The 14312-nt window shown below is 44.9% G+C and overlaps 1 long non-coding RNA gene across 1 annotated transcript; it reads right to left on the bottom strand.

Annotated features, from left to right (window-relative positions):
• Positions 1-791: 791 nt before the first annotated feature.
• LOC116985126 lies at positions 792-14047 on the bottom strand. Its single transcript, XR_004415209.1, has 3 exons — positions 14020-14047; positions 13402-13403; positions 792-1427 (listed from the first exon to the last, which is right to left on the bottom strand). It is a non-coding gene; the product is annotated as an uncharacterized LOC116985126 (long non-coding RNA).
• Between the last annotated feature and the right edge of the window lie 265 nt (positions 14048-14312).

Here is a 14312-nt window from a genome sequence, read left to right as displayed (position 1 = left end):
GAGGGGATTGGGGGCAAGGGGGGGAGAGGGCAAGGGGGGGGTGAGGGCAAGGGGGGGAGAGGGCAAGGGGGGGAGAGGGCAAGGTGGGGAGAGGGCAGAGGGGATTGGGGGCAAGGGGGGGGAGAGGGCAGGGGGGGGAGAGGGCAAGGGGGGGGAGAGGGCAGAGGGGATTGGGGGCAAGGGGGGGCTAAGGCAAGGGGGGGAGAGGGCAAGGGGGGGGAGAGGGCAAGGTGGGGAGAGGGCAGAGGGGATGGGGGCAAGGGGGGGGCTAAGGCAAGGGGGGGAGAGGGCAAGGGGGGGGAGAGGGCAAGGTGGGGAGAGGGCAGAGGGGATTGGGGGCAAGGGGGGGGGAAGGCAAGGGGGGGGGGAGGGCAGAGGGGATTGGGGGCAGGGGGCGGAGAGGGCAAGGGGGGAGAGGGCAAGGGGGGGGAGAGGGCAGAGGGGATTGGGGGGCAGGGGGCGGAGAGGCAAGGGGGGGAGAGGGCAAGGGGGGGAGAGGGCAAGGGGGGGGAAGGGCAAGGGGGGGGAGAGGGCAAGGGGGGGGAGAGGGCAAGGGGGGGAGAGGGCAAGGGGGGGGAGAGGGCCAGAGGGGGAGAGGCAAGGGGGGAGGGCAAGGGGGGGAGGGCAAGGGGGGAGGGCAAGGGGGAGAGGGGGCAAGGGGGAGAGGGGGCAAGGGGGGGAGAGGGCAACGGGGGGAGGGCAAGGGGGAGAGGGGGCAAGTGGGGGGAGAGGGAGAATGAAGGAAAGACAGAGACAAGTAGGCAGGGAGTGTGTGTGTGAGAGGAATGCAGTGCAGAGGGCAGTGGGAACAATCATGCAAAGGAATAATGGTCGGGTTGGGTGGAATTTGGAAAAACAAATTATAACTTTGGCTTGGGTCCAATTTAATATCAGACCAGATCTCAAAATTACTATCTTGCTTGACTGATCTCAGTTAGTTGGTCATACTGTAAGTACACAAATTCTTGTAAAACCAAACAGAATAGGACCATCTTCCATGCCCTTAAGGTGCCAAGGTCCATCACAAAGGCAATTTAATATATTTTTCAAATATAGTTTCTGTTACAGTGGAACACATGCTAAATATACACAAAAGATCCCCAAAGTGGCCAGATTTAATGATGTTGGTTGTGGGACAAAGATCACTTTTATTTCCCTTTGCTGATAATACTTCAAGAACAATATCTGGAAGCTGGAGAAGGTGAAACGTCCACTCACGCCATTCCCTTTAACTCATCTCGACCACGGAAAATGTCCTTCTCGTTGCCTAGACAGATGTCATCAAGTTGTCTCATTCAATGATATAGCATCTCTCATGGAGCAGTATTCCTAAGATCATAAATAATAGGAATAGAATTGGGCCATTCAGCCCATCAAGTCTACTTTGCCATTCAATCATGGCTGATCTATCTCTCCCTCCTAACCCCCTTCTCCCTATAACTTCTGACACCTGTACTAATCAAGAATCTTTCTATCTCTGCCTTAAAAATATCCACTGACTTGGCCGCTACAGTAAAGAATTCCATAGATTCACCACCTACTGACTAAAGAAATTGCTCCTTCTCTCCTTCCTAAAATAACGTCCTTTAATTCTGAGGCTATGACCTCTAGTCCTAGACTCTCCCACCAGTGGTAACTTCCTCTCCACATCCACTCTATCCAAGCGTTTCACTATTCTGTACGTTTCAATCAGGTTCCCCCTCATTCTTGAAACCTCCAGCGAGTGCAGGCCCAGTGTCGACAAACGCTTCCTTCAGTTCTGTTCGACAGAAAGGGCGCAACAGTGGCGTAGTGGTAGAGTTGCTGCCTTACAGCACCGGAAAACTGGGCTTGATCCCGACTAAGGGCTTGTACATTCTTCCCATGACCGGATGAGTTTTCCCCCACATTCTAAAGACATACGAGGTTCATTGACTAGTAAAAAATTGTGAATTGTCCCTATTGTGTAGGATAGTGTTAGTTTACAGGGTGATTGCTGGTCGGCACAGACTCGGTGGGCCGACAGACCTGTTTCTGCGCTGTATCTCTAAAGCCTAAAGTAAAGACAGTGTCAGCCTGGATTTTGTGGAAGGAATGCAAAGTAGGACTGTCAACCATATTGGACAAAGTCTTGCTAGTTACTGTATCTGACGGGGGGCTGCAACAGGGACCATTGCTTAAATGGTCATATAACTCAATGAAATCACACCTCTTTTATGGGAAAGGTCTACTGCGGTAAAACAAAATACTTTTAGTTTATTTTAGAAATGCAGCATGAAACAAGCCCTTTGATCCAGAGTCCACGCCGACCATTGATCAAAATATATGCCAATATATAGGAAGGTGTCTGAAGAAGGGTCTCGTCCCAAAATGTTACCTACTCCTTTTCTTCACAGATGCTGACTGACCCACCGTTACTCCAGCATTTTATGTCTATATACCATTGATACTGTTTAATTCTCATATGAAACTGAGATACCAGTGAAGCCAGTATTTAACATTTGTAGAAACAAAGAACTACAGATGGTGGTTTACAAGAAAGGACACAGAGTGCTGGAGTAACTCAGCGGGTCAGGCAGCATCTGTGGAGAACTTGGATAGGTGACATTTTTGGTCGGAATCCTTCTTCAGACATTGGTATTGTTTTTACAGAGCATAAGTGATGCAAATGTGTATTTACAAATTTTAACGAGACAAACATTCTCAACTATTAACTTTGCACCGAATCACAAACTTGTAGTTACGAAATGTTGCATCCTTTGTTTAGATTGTGTTTTAAGACCAAGTTTGAAAATGTCACGTGTGTGACATATTCCAAATGAGCTTACAGCTGGTTGCTATCCCTACAGTCAAACAGACCAGACATCCTGAAACTGTCTGCGCCCAAAACATACAGTGTTAGTGAATATAAGCAAGATTTTATAAGAAAGAATTCTATAATGGTGGCACCATACTGTATATCCCAGAAAACACAGGAATAAACAAACACTTCATGCCATGAGACTGTTCAGTCATTCAATGTGACTGTGGTTGAACTGGTTATGCTGAGCCACAAACGGGCTGCATATAAGGATTGCCCAATAGGAAATTGTGACATATATTTAGATTGCAACCGTTAGGATCTTTGTTGATTCATCCAATGTCTTCAATTCACAGTTTAGTTTAGATATCCAGTGTTCAACCCCTCAAATCACTCTCATCATCAATCAATCACTTAAAATAAAGGGGAGGCCATTTAAGACTGAGGTGAGAAAGAACTTTTTCACCCAGAGAGTTGTGAATTTGTGGAATTCCCTGCCACAGAGGGCAGTGGAGGCAAAATCACTGGATGGATTTAAGAGAGAGTTAGAGCGGCTAGTGGAATCTAGGGATATGGGAGAAGGCAGGCGCGGGTTATTGATTGGGGACGATCAGCCATGATCACAATGAATGGTGGTACTGGCTCGAAGGACCGAATGGCCTACTCCTGCCCCTGTTGTCTATTGAAAGATTTCAAAGAGGCATCTACAGTAATGTATAGAGCTTATCTTAGAAATAGCAGGGAAACAGGCCATTTCACCCGCTGTCCATGTCAACCATCACTCACCCATTCACACCAGTTCTCTGTTATCCCAATTTCTCGCCCACTCCCTACACATTGGGGGCAATTTACAGAGGACCAATCAACCTATAAACCCGCATGTCTTTGTGATGTGGGAGAAAACTAACTGGAGAAAACCAACACGGTTAGAGAGAGAACATGCAAACTCCACACGCAGAGAGCATCTGAATCCGGGATTGGACCCGGGTTTCTGGCACTGTGCGACAGCAGCTCCACCAGTTGTGCCACCGTGCCGGCCTATATGGAATTATTATTCTAATTTTTAATGCACATCAGATTATCAAAATCATAATATCAAAATATCTGCAGATGCTGAAAATCTGCAAGGCCAAACCACAAAAAATGTTGGAAACAGGAGAGGTAGCATCTGCAGGAAGGGAAACAGTTAACGTTTAAGATCAAGAACTTGAACAGAGAGAAAACAAGTTGTTTTTTGGAGCAGAGAAGGTAATGGGGTTACCTTCGCACAGTGGTGCAGTGCCCGAGACCTGGGTTCAATCCGTCACCTATTCATGTTCTGCACAGATGCTGCCTGACCCGCTGAGTTACTCCAGCACTTTGTGTCTTTTCTTCGTTTACTCACCTGCCTTGTCTGCTACTAAAAAATAAAGTGTTTACTCTCTTTAGATGAAAGGCCCTGGTCATAAAACTGCAAGTATTTCCCTTTCTGCTAGTGCTGCATGGTTGGCAGCATTTTCTGCTCTCGTTTTGCATTAAAATCAGAATTCGAGTTCAACTTCATGTCCTCACATCTGCAACAAAAAAAGCACTTGTTTAGCACAAAAGGCCGTGTCAAGATCATGATAACTATTTCACTCTCAAGTGAGAAAAGGGATTCCAGGAATACTTTGCGGTGTAAGTTCTGCCCATACACACACCCAGCTGCTCCTGTCTTTGTGTGCGGTATCTATTGTGCTAATCACAAAACTCTGGCGTTGTATAAAATCCTAACAACCCACAACAGACCAGGAGACCCAATCACTTTAACGCCTACTCATCCACAGCATGGTGGCGCAGCGGTAGAGCTGCTGCCTTACGCCACCAGAGACCCGAGTTCGAACCCGACTATGGATGCCGTCTGTACAGAGTTTGTACGTTCTCCCTGTGACCGCGCGGGTTTTCTCTGGGTGTTCCAGTTTCCTCCGACACTCCAAAGATGTGTAGGTTTGTAGGTTAATTGGCCTTAGAGGTCTTAGGTTAAACCGTCTCTAGAGTGTAGGACAGATCTAGTGTATGGGGTAACCGTTGGTCCGCATGGATTAGATGGGTCGAAGGGCCTGTTTCCTTACTGCATCTCTAAAACTAAAACTAAATATAAATGTAGCTACTTGACTGTAACAGAAAGTAAATTACTGCCGGCCGTAAATATAACATGCATCTAGAATGCGAATAACACATCCTGTTTTGATTCAAGGCAGAACATGTTCACTTCGACTCCGAAAATAAACAAGAGGATGAAATTTATGTCCTGGATTCTCTGGGGAAACCGGGTGTAACCTGCTGGTTGAGTTTGTTTTGCAATAAATAAATATTTTATAATAATTAAATGCATAATTTTACAATAGGGCGGCACAGTGGCACAACAGGTAGAGCCGCCGCCTCACAGCGCCAGAGGCCTGGGTTCGATGCTGACCTCGGGTGCTGTATGTGTGGAATTTGCACGTTCTCCCAGTGACCACGTGGGTTTCTCCTGGTGCTCCGGTTTCCTCCCGCATCCCAAATTCGTGCAGGTTCGTAGTTTGATTGGCCTCCGTAAATTGCTTCCAATGGATGAGAAAGTGGGATGTGATAGAACTAGTGTGAATGGCTGATCAATGGTTGGCATGGATACAGTGGGCTAAAGGCCCTGTTTCCATGTATCTAAACGAAACTGAACTGATTAAATTTTGCAATATTAATAAAAAGGCAGTTAAATATGTTGTTCTATTCCACTGCTTTGGTTGGCTTCATTTAACTCCTTATCACCAGGATCAGTTCCCACATAGAAAAGACAAGAATGCTAGTATTTATGGCAAGGGTTTCCCAGCCTCAGGGTGTGTCTGAGTGATTAACAGGCAATGATGTGTTGTTGAATAGCCATCATCGTTGCATTCGGACAACACGGCAGTCAACTTGCATGCAGCAAGTACCCACAAATAGCAATCCGATAATATTTACACTGATTGTTTTCAGGGGGGACAGGAAAGAGCAGATACTGTAAAATTTAGTTTGGAATTTTGTTCAGTTTAGAGATACAGCGTAAAAAACATCTCCCTTCGGCCCACCAAGGCCATGCCGAGCTTTGATCACCCGTTCACACTAGATGTTATCCCACTTTCTCATCCACTCCCTACACATTTGGATCAATGTACACAGGGCCAGTTAACCTACAAACCCGCACGTCTTTGGGATGTGGGAGGAAAACGGGAAACGGAAAACAGACAAACTTCACAAAGACAGCACCCGAGGTCAGGTTTGAACCTGGGTCCCTGGCTTCCATCTTTGCCCCATCCCTTGCCTCTACCTCTATTTTCCAGCTTTCTCAGGCAACTGAACCATTCTAACACCAACTAAAGAGTGGTCCTGTCCTATCATCCACCGTTGGAGACTATTTAACTATTTTTAATGGGACTTTACCTTGCACTACATGCTATTCTCTGTATCCTGTATCTGTACACTGTGGGTGGCTTGATTGTAATCAAATGTCGTTTTTTAGCTGACTGGATAGCACACAACAAAAAGCTTTTCACTGTACCTCTGTGCACGTGACAATTAAATAAACCAAACAAATAAGTGTCCAAACCCGATTCATCATCTATTCATTCCCTCCACGGACACTGCCTGATGCATAGAGTTTCTCCAGCAATTAGCATTTTGTTCAACATTCCAGCATCTGCTGTTCCTCATGTCCCCATTGTAAAAGTTACATCTACTGTAACTCTTCTGATCTGCAATTTCTTTGAACTTGGTTGGCAAGATGCTTAAAATCTACATTTTACTTCCTGTGAAGGATGTCCATACAGGATTTTTCAAGCTATCTCTGCAAAACCACTGCATAGGAAAGAACTGCAGATGCTGGTTTAAATCAAAGTTCGACACAAAATGCTGGAGTAATTCAGCGGCACAGGCATCATCTCTGGAGGGAAGGAATGAGTGACGTTTTTGGTCGAGATCCTTCTTCAGACTGATGTCAGGGGAGCGTGCGGGACAGAGATAGAATGTAGTCGGAAACTGGTGGGAGAACTGGGAAGGGGGAGGGGATGGAGAGAGAGGGAAAGCAAGGGCTATTTGAAGTTAGTGAAGTCAATGATCATACCGCTGGGGTGAGTGAGGCCCAGTGCAAATTGGAGGAACAGCACCTCATATTTTGTTTGGGTAACTTACACCCCAGCGGTATGAACATTGACTTCTCTAGCTTCAAATAGCCCTTGCTTTCCCTCTCTATCCATCCCCTCTCCCCTTCCCAGTTGTAGCTTTTGAACGATTTAACGTAGTGGATTTTTAAAATTAATTGCGTTGCCCGAGCACCAAATCCCTTCAGCTGTACCTGCAACTGAAGCTATGGGTGGAATAGTAGACCTTGAAGAGGCATTGACACTTTGTTTTTATGTAGAGGAGTAATAGAGAAAGGCTCTGGACCGCAAGCTCACTGACTGAATGATACAGACGTCCTGACTGAAAATCACACCCTTCCGATCAATTATTTTAGGATAAACCTTTCTAGAGAACATGCTACTTTTTGCTTTGCCCATTTTCAAAATATAGAATTTTGAATTTGGCGTTTGATTGGGACAAGGAGACTACAAAGCTCGTAATATATTTTTTTACACACTGTAACTTTCTACATTTCTACTTTTGGGTACGTATGTGGCAATTATAGTTCATGGAATTTTCTCCCACACTACTAGTTATATTCATAACAACATATTTAAATACGTGATGTTTTCGATCTTTCCCAACCCCTTAAAAAATGCCTGAAGAAGGGACCCGACCCTAAACGTCACCTAGCCATTCCCTCCAAAGATAGACATAAAATGATGGTGTAACTCAGCGGGTAAGGCAGCATCTCTGGAGGGAAGGAATAGCTGACATTTTGGGTCGAGACCCTTCTTCGGACCCTCCATAGATCCAGCCTGCCCTGCTGAGTACTCCAGCACTTTGTTTTGCTCTTTAAATAAATCAGTGGTCCGTTGAAGAAACAACACGGAAGTGCAAGTTTTGCTGTACACTTCATACTGTAGAACACATCATAATACACCTTGAGTGAATTAATAGGGGTAGATTATTTTTTTAAATCTGTTTTCTAGAATTAATTGATACCCAACCTATGTACCTTATATCAGATTTAAATCGGAATTCCGATTTATTTGTTTTCCTATTTGTCCATTTTTTGTGCCCGATTATTTGGCGGCCAATTAACCGCTGTCTCTAAGGGGGTTGCATCCAATTACCGACCAGCTACCCTTAAAATTCCCGTCCAATCAACAAATCGGTCTCCTCCCGTCCAATCAGCCCATGTCTCCAAGGACATTGTGTCCAATCATATAATGCAGTTTAATGGTAATCAGCTACGGTAAAGGTTGGAAGCCAGCAGAGGTACTGACAGTCAGACGAGAGCAGGAGAGATTCACACAGTGTATAATCCATAGCTTCTTAGTGTACAATTTCATAATATATACCAAATAACAGGGCTGACAGGCCTTGGCTGGGAACCTGGGGCTCACCAAAATTGTTCCCAATTGGGCCCCGCACCTCCTAAGGCCGGCCCTGCATGGGTAAGATCTGGCACTAATTCCTGCTGATTGAATGAGACATTCTAAAACCACATAAGTGAATGTTGCTGATAGGCTGTTTTCGTAAACCTCAGCCTGGTGCTATCTGGATAAATGAATACGTAATCTAAATTGCACTTCAATTTTTGAAATTTGAACTTGCTTTATTAAATAAATCTCTTGAGAGTTGAAATTAGCCTAATGTCGTCACTTTCCCGTAAATAATACTTATTATCTTTTTGTGTAGGAAGGAACCACAGATGCTGGTTTAAACCGAAGACATACACCAAAAGCTGGAGTAACTCAGCGGGTCAGGCAGCATCTCCAGAGAAAAAGGATCTCCAGACGAGGAAGGATCTCGACCTGTTGTTACTCCAGCTTTTTGTGTCTATCGTCTGATAATCTGTTTCCCCAGCTCCCAATGTAAATGCAGAAAATGAGAAAGATATATGACGATCTGTAAATATGTAAATGGTCTTTGCTCCAGTCAATAACATCTGATTAATTAGTGGGCAATTCGTGGGTCTTGACTAACAGAAGGGAAAATCAACACATTAACATTAAATGTTGCCCCTTGTACTTTTATCTCAATATTCTTTGAATTGTTTGACAGTTATGAGAAATACCAGACACGAAAGAAATCCTTGTCAGATGGTCCGTCTGTTTTGAAGTGTGTGTAGACTACACTTTGAAATATGACACACTTCAATGACATTTTGTAAATTAGTCCCCCGACTTCAATGTTCAATTGGAAGTTTTTTTTTAAAACTTAAACAAGGCAGGCTGCCTCAGAGAGAAACAGTTACAGACAGGGAGAACTAGATACCAGAGTGGACGCACGACTTATCTGCACCAACAGTCAAATGCCATTTACTGCTCTCCTGATGGAGCTAGGGGACTAGGAATGTTCTTCATGGCCTTTGATCACAACCTCTCTCCAGCTCCTGCGTGGTAAGTGTCTGTTCCAATTCCCAAGCCCTCTCCTTTGGCCAGTCTAGTCCAGCGCTGCTCTCAACCTGGTAGATGCAGCCTGCTTCAAGTTCACAATTACTCCAGCATGTTCTCAAATGTCTTCATCTGCTGTTTCCTGCCACCGGATTTATCATCCCATGTCTGAGTAGCCCGTGACTCTACCCCACCCCTGGTTGGGCAAGGGAAGAGAAAGATTATCACAAGACCTTGCCAGGCTGCCCATATGTTCACCCAGCTGTTTGTTAAGGCCTGTGGTTCCACAGCCTGCAAACCAGTCCAATGGTGTTGGGTTTGGCATTGAGGGCTAGGCTCCAGAGTTTGCTTTCCATCAATCCAAGATTGAATGTCAATAAACTAAGTGATTTGAGTTTAGCAAACCTTGGAACCATAGGGGCAGCACAGTGGCGCATGCGGTAGAGTTGCTGCCTTACACACCAGAGAACCGGGTTTAATCCCGACTATGGATGCCGTCTGCATGGAGTTTGTACGTTCTCCCCGTGACCACATGGGTTTCCGTGCTGTATCTCTAAAGTAAACTAAACTAAGAATAGTGAGCATCTTCAGGGACTGTGTGCTCCATGTTTAACCTACAGAATTACATGGATAGAAGATATTAATTAAAACAAGTATCAATCTTCAACAGGGAAAAACACCGTTTTTAATTCGACTTGCAAGGATACTTTAAGGCTTTTGACACCATGTACTGATAGTCTACCACTGAGGACAACAGATGAATATTCCTGATAATTACCCCTCAATTAAACCTTCATGGTGAGACCAGGAGATATTAGTCCATCGGGTGGCGCCACTGCAGTGGCTGCCTCACCAGCAGCTGTTAGTCCTTTCACTCTTTTTGTTATTTTGAATGTGCCTAAATATATGTTTTAAATGTTTCTCAGTATGTCTTATGTGGGGTGTGGTGGGGGGGTAATAGGGGGAAACTGTTTTTCACTCACGTTACCTGGACGGAGATGCGTCTTTTCTCTGTGTCTCATCTTCGCCCCCCACCTCGTGGCCTACTGACTGGATTTGCACGGCCTTTCCAGAGCTTCAGCAGCGGTATCAGAGCTTCAGCAGTGGAGGCCTGATATCTTTTGCCGAGGATCACCAGTGTTGGAGCTCCGTCTAGCTCAGACTGTGGACTTCGGAAGCCGCGGTCTCCGGTAGGAAGCGGCCGATTCGGAAAATCCAAGCCGCAGAGTGTGTTCCTCCGTTCCGACGTCGGAGTTCCGATCATCCTGACGAGCGGGCTGTACATCGGGCCGTCCATAGCAGCGATTGCAGAGGGTTCAAAGGCCCTGACCACGGGTGAACAAAGAGGAAGATGACTGAACCTTATTGCCTTCCATCACAGTGGGAAACGTTGATTCCGCTGTGCTGGATGTCTATGTTAAACTCTATTGTGTATTGTGTTCTTTTTATTTGTATGGCTGTATGGTAACTCAAATTTCACTGCACCAATTGGTGCATCTGGCAATTGATAAGTGGCCATCTCATGTTCGGCATGAATATAGTGGGCCGAAGGGCCTGTCCCTATGATGCACTGTTCTAGGCTCCAGGCTTGGCTTGGGGCATAAATATCATTGAGAAAAACTCACCATATTGATTGTTCTAGTCGTCTTCCGACGCAGTGTGTTTACATTAACACGTTTCTCTGGGGTGCCTTCCCTATGGAACTTTAGCAGTGAGACTCTGGCCCACTTTGTAGAGGAACATCCATCGATGAGTGGGATTGGGTTAGCTCAGCCTGTGTTGCGCAGTCATAGTGTTGTATGGCACTGAAACAGGCCTGTTTGGCTCACCTTGTCCATGCCGATCAAGTTGGCATATTGAGCCAGTACCATTTGCCTGCTGTTAGCCCATAGGCCTCTAAACCCTTTAAAAGACAGCAAAGTCAACCACCTTTACCAATCTTTGAAGCTCCGAATGACTTGAGGTCCTGCTGTTGCAACAATCCAGAAAGCAGAGTAGACAATGCAATGAGTGACCTTACATATATTATGCTTCAATGGCCTCCCCTGTTGCTGCTGTCAAAACCTTCCCACTGTTTCCCAATGCGTAAAGACGTTTGGAAGCACTTGGAAAAATGTCAAAGTATATTTTACAAATGCATTAAACTTCTGTTGCTTAATTAGAAACAGACATGTGCAGTCAAATAAAGAAAACAAAAACCTGATCATTATTACTATTTCAGTGAAGGTTGAGGGCCTATTTCAAGGAATGGAGCTGCACTGTATGCATGGGTGGAAATCTGAGGAGCCAGATGTGAAGTGAATCCTGCCCCTTGGTACAGTGACTTAATGGACGCAGCCCAGGCAATCACACAAACTAACCTCCCACCCCATGACTCCATCTACACTTCATGCTGCCTCGGCAGGGCCACCAGCATAATCAAAGATCAGTCTCACCCCGGTCACTCCCTCTTCCCCCTTCTCCCATCAGGCAAGATGTACAAAAGTGTGAAAACACTCACCTCCAAATTCAGGGACAGTTTCTTCCCAGCTGCTATCAGGCAACTGAACCATTCTATCAACAAATAGAGGCGGTCCCGAGCTACCATTAACCTCACAGGAGATCTTCGGACGATCTTTAATCGTACTTTACTGGACTTTATCTTGCACTATACATTATTCCCTTTATCCTGCATCTGAACACTGTGGCCGACTCGATTGTAATCATGCATAGTCTCTTCATCTCTTCACCTCTGCATACCCTTAGTCCCATGTCCCCCTCCCCTTTGCATCTCTGTCTTACTGCTCTATTTTGTTTTGTTCTTGACTCACCATGTAAAGCGACTTTGAGTCCTTGAAAAGCGCTATACAAATAAAATGTATTTTTATTATTATAGTCTTTCCGCTGACTGGATAGCACACAACAGAAAGCTTTTCACTGTATCTTGGTACACGTGGCAATAAACTAGATTAAAACTAAAACAGTTCATCTGACTACTAGTATTGCTGACTACCATGCTGCATCATTCCCAAACCTGTTGTCTTGCCCACAGCAACTCCCATTGAGTTTACCCATCAGATAACCATACGCTCCAGCCCAATATTTGACACACATGGTGTGAAGAATTAATAGCATGAACACCAGCGCTAAAATCTGCAAAAGTTACCCGAATGCTTCAAGGAAGCAATGTGCAGGAAGGAACTACAGATACTGGCTAACGGCTAAGATAGACTCGGTGCTGGAGCAACTCAGCTGGACGGGCAGCATCCCTGATGAAAAGGAATGGGTGACGTTTTGGGTCGAGACCCTTCTTCAGACTGAAGAAAGGTCTCGACCCAAAACGCCACCCAATCCTTCTCTCCAGAGATGCTGCCCGAGTTACTCCAGCATTTTGTATCTATCGATGCATCAAGGAAGCAAAGTGGTCTTGAAAATATGTCAGCCCCCAAGCTGGTACTGATCACAGAAAGAGAGATTGCATTAAGAACGTGATGAGTCAATAATCAACAGCTGTTACTGTGGGGAGATTTACAAATAATTTAAAACCTTAGAGATTAATCTAATCAGAAAGCTTATTACCTTCCAGACACCCCAGAGATTTTATTGTGAAACATTTTCTCTGGTAATTTGAGGTTCCTGGTATCATGGTTTGTATTTATCACAGATGTCTACAAAAGGATCACAGATATTTAAATATAAAATTAAAATGGTTCTTCAAAACTTCTATTGCTAGGTTTTGGTCCTTTCATTTTGAATGATAACCATTGCTATATAATGCCAACTAAACCTTTACAAATAGATATCTATAACATGCTTAGCAGACTGCGTGTTTGATAAAACAAGCTCATTGCAACAAATATCTCTGTCAAGAGTCCATTGGAACTTTAAACCTGGATGATGACTAGGAGCCATTCATGCTTAGGCTAGTTACTGTTAGCATATTATGTTATTTTGTCTAGATATTTCTTGCTGAATTATTTTGTACGCTTGGGGGTGGGCTTTTGATGATAGGGGGAGAGGGACCAACCAGATCAGACCAGCCACGGGATTTGGAGAGAAAACAGTTTTTACCAAATAGTAAGAACGGAAAGCTACAATTTGTAAAAGAATAAAGAGGATCTGGTATGTCCACTTTTTTGTCTGTACATCTACTTCAATAAAGAACTACTTAAGCTGGAAATAAAGACTGGAAGATCCGTTTTTGCTTTGCTGCGTACGATCACTCCCACCTGCCCGTGGAGTAATGGCAACGGAAAGCTGAAGATTGGAAAAGGTTAACATTGCCATTACATTAAATATCTAAATCCAAGGTGCACTGATTTCACTACCCAGTCCAATAAATACTTACCTTAATTAGTTTCAGCCAGAATGACAGCAAATGCTGGAACCTTGAGGAAAACACAAGGTGTTAGAGGAAATCAGCAGGTCAGGCAGCATCTGTGGAGGGAACGTTTAGGGTCGACATTCTTCTTCGGTCTGATTGTAGTAGGGGGAGAAAGGTGGAAGAGAGGTGGGGGCAGGACAAAGATCGACAAGAGATAGTTGGATACAGGTAAGGTGGGGTTTGATTGGCAGATGGAGTTGGGGGGGAAGAATTAACCCAACCCCATTTTGTGTCTGAAAAAGCTGAACCCAAAACGGCATCTGTCCGCTCCTTCCATAAGTCCATAATATCTATACAGTAGGAGCATAGCTAGGCCATTCAGCCCATCAAGTCTGTTCTGCCATTCAACCGTGTCTGATCTATTTTGTCCTCATCCCCACTCTCCTGCCTTCTCCCCATAACCTTTGACGCCCTTACTTAACAAGAACCTAACAGTCTCCATTTAAAAAAATACCCAATTACTTGACTTCCACAGCCATCTGCAGCAATGAATTCCACAGAATCACCAACCTCCGGCTAAATAAATTCCTCCTCATCTCCATTCAAAAGGTACGTCTGAGGCTGTGAGGCCTCCACAGATGCTGCCTGACCTGCTGAGTCCCTCCAGCAATGCATGTTTTGCTCAGGTAGAGAATTGCTTCACTTTCACAAACAACAATGCAGAGCATTCTTT

The sequence above is a fragment of the Amblyraja radiata genome, chromosome 21 (assembly GCF_010909765.2).
Source record: "Amblyraja radiata isolate CabotCenter1 chromosome 21, sAmbRad1.1.pri, whole genome shotgun sequence".
In the NCBI taxonomy this organism is placed as follows: Eukaryota; Metazoa; Chordata; class Chondrichthyes; order Rajiformes; family Rajidae; genus Amblyraja; species Amblyraja radiata.
This window is presented reverse-complemented; position numbering and strand designations above follow the sequence as displayed.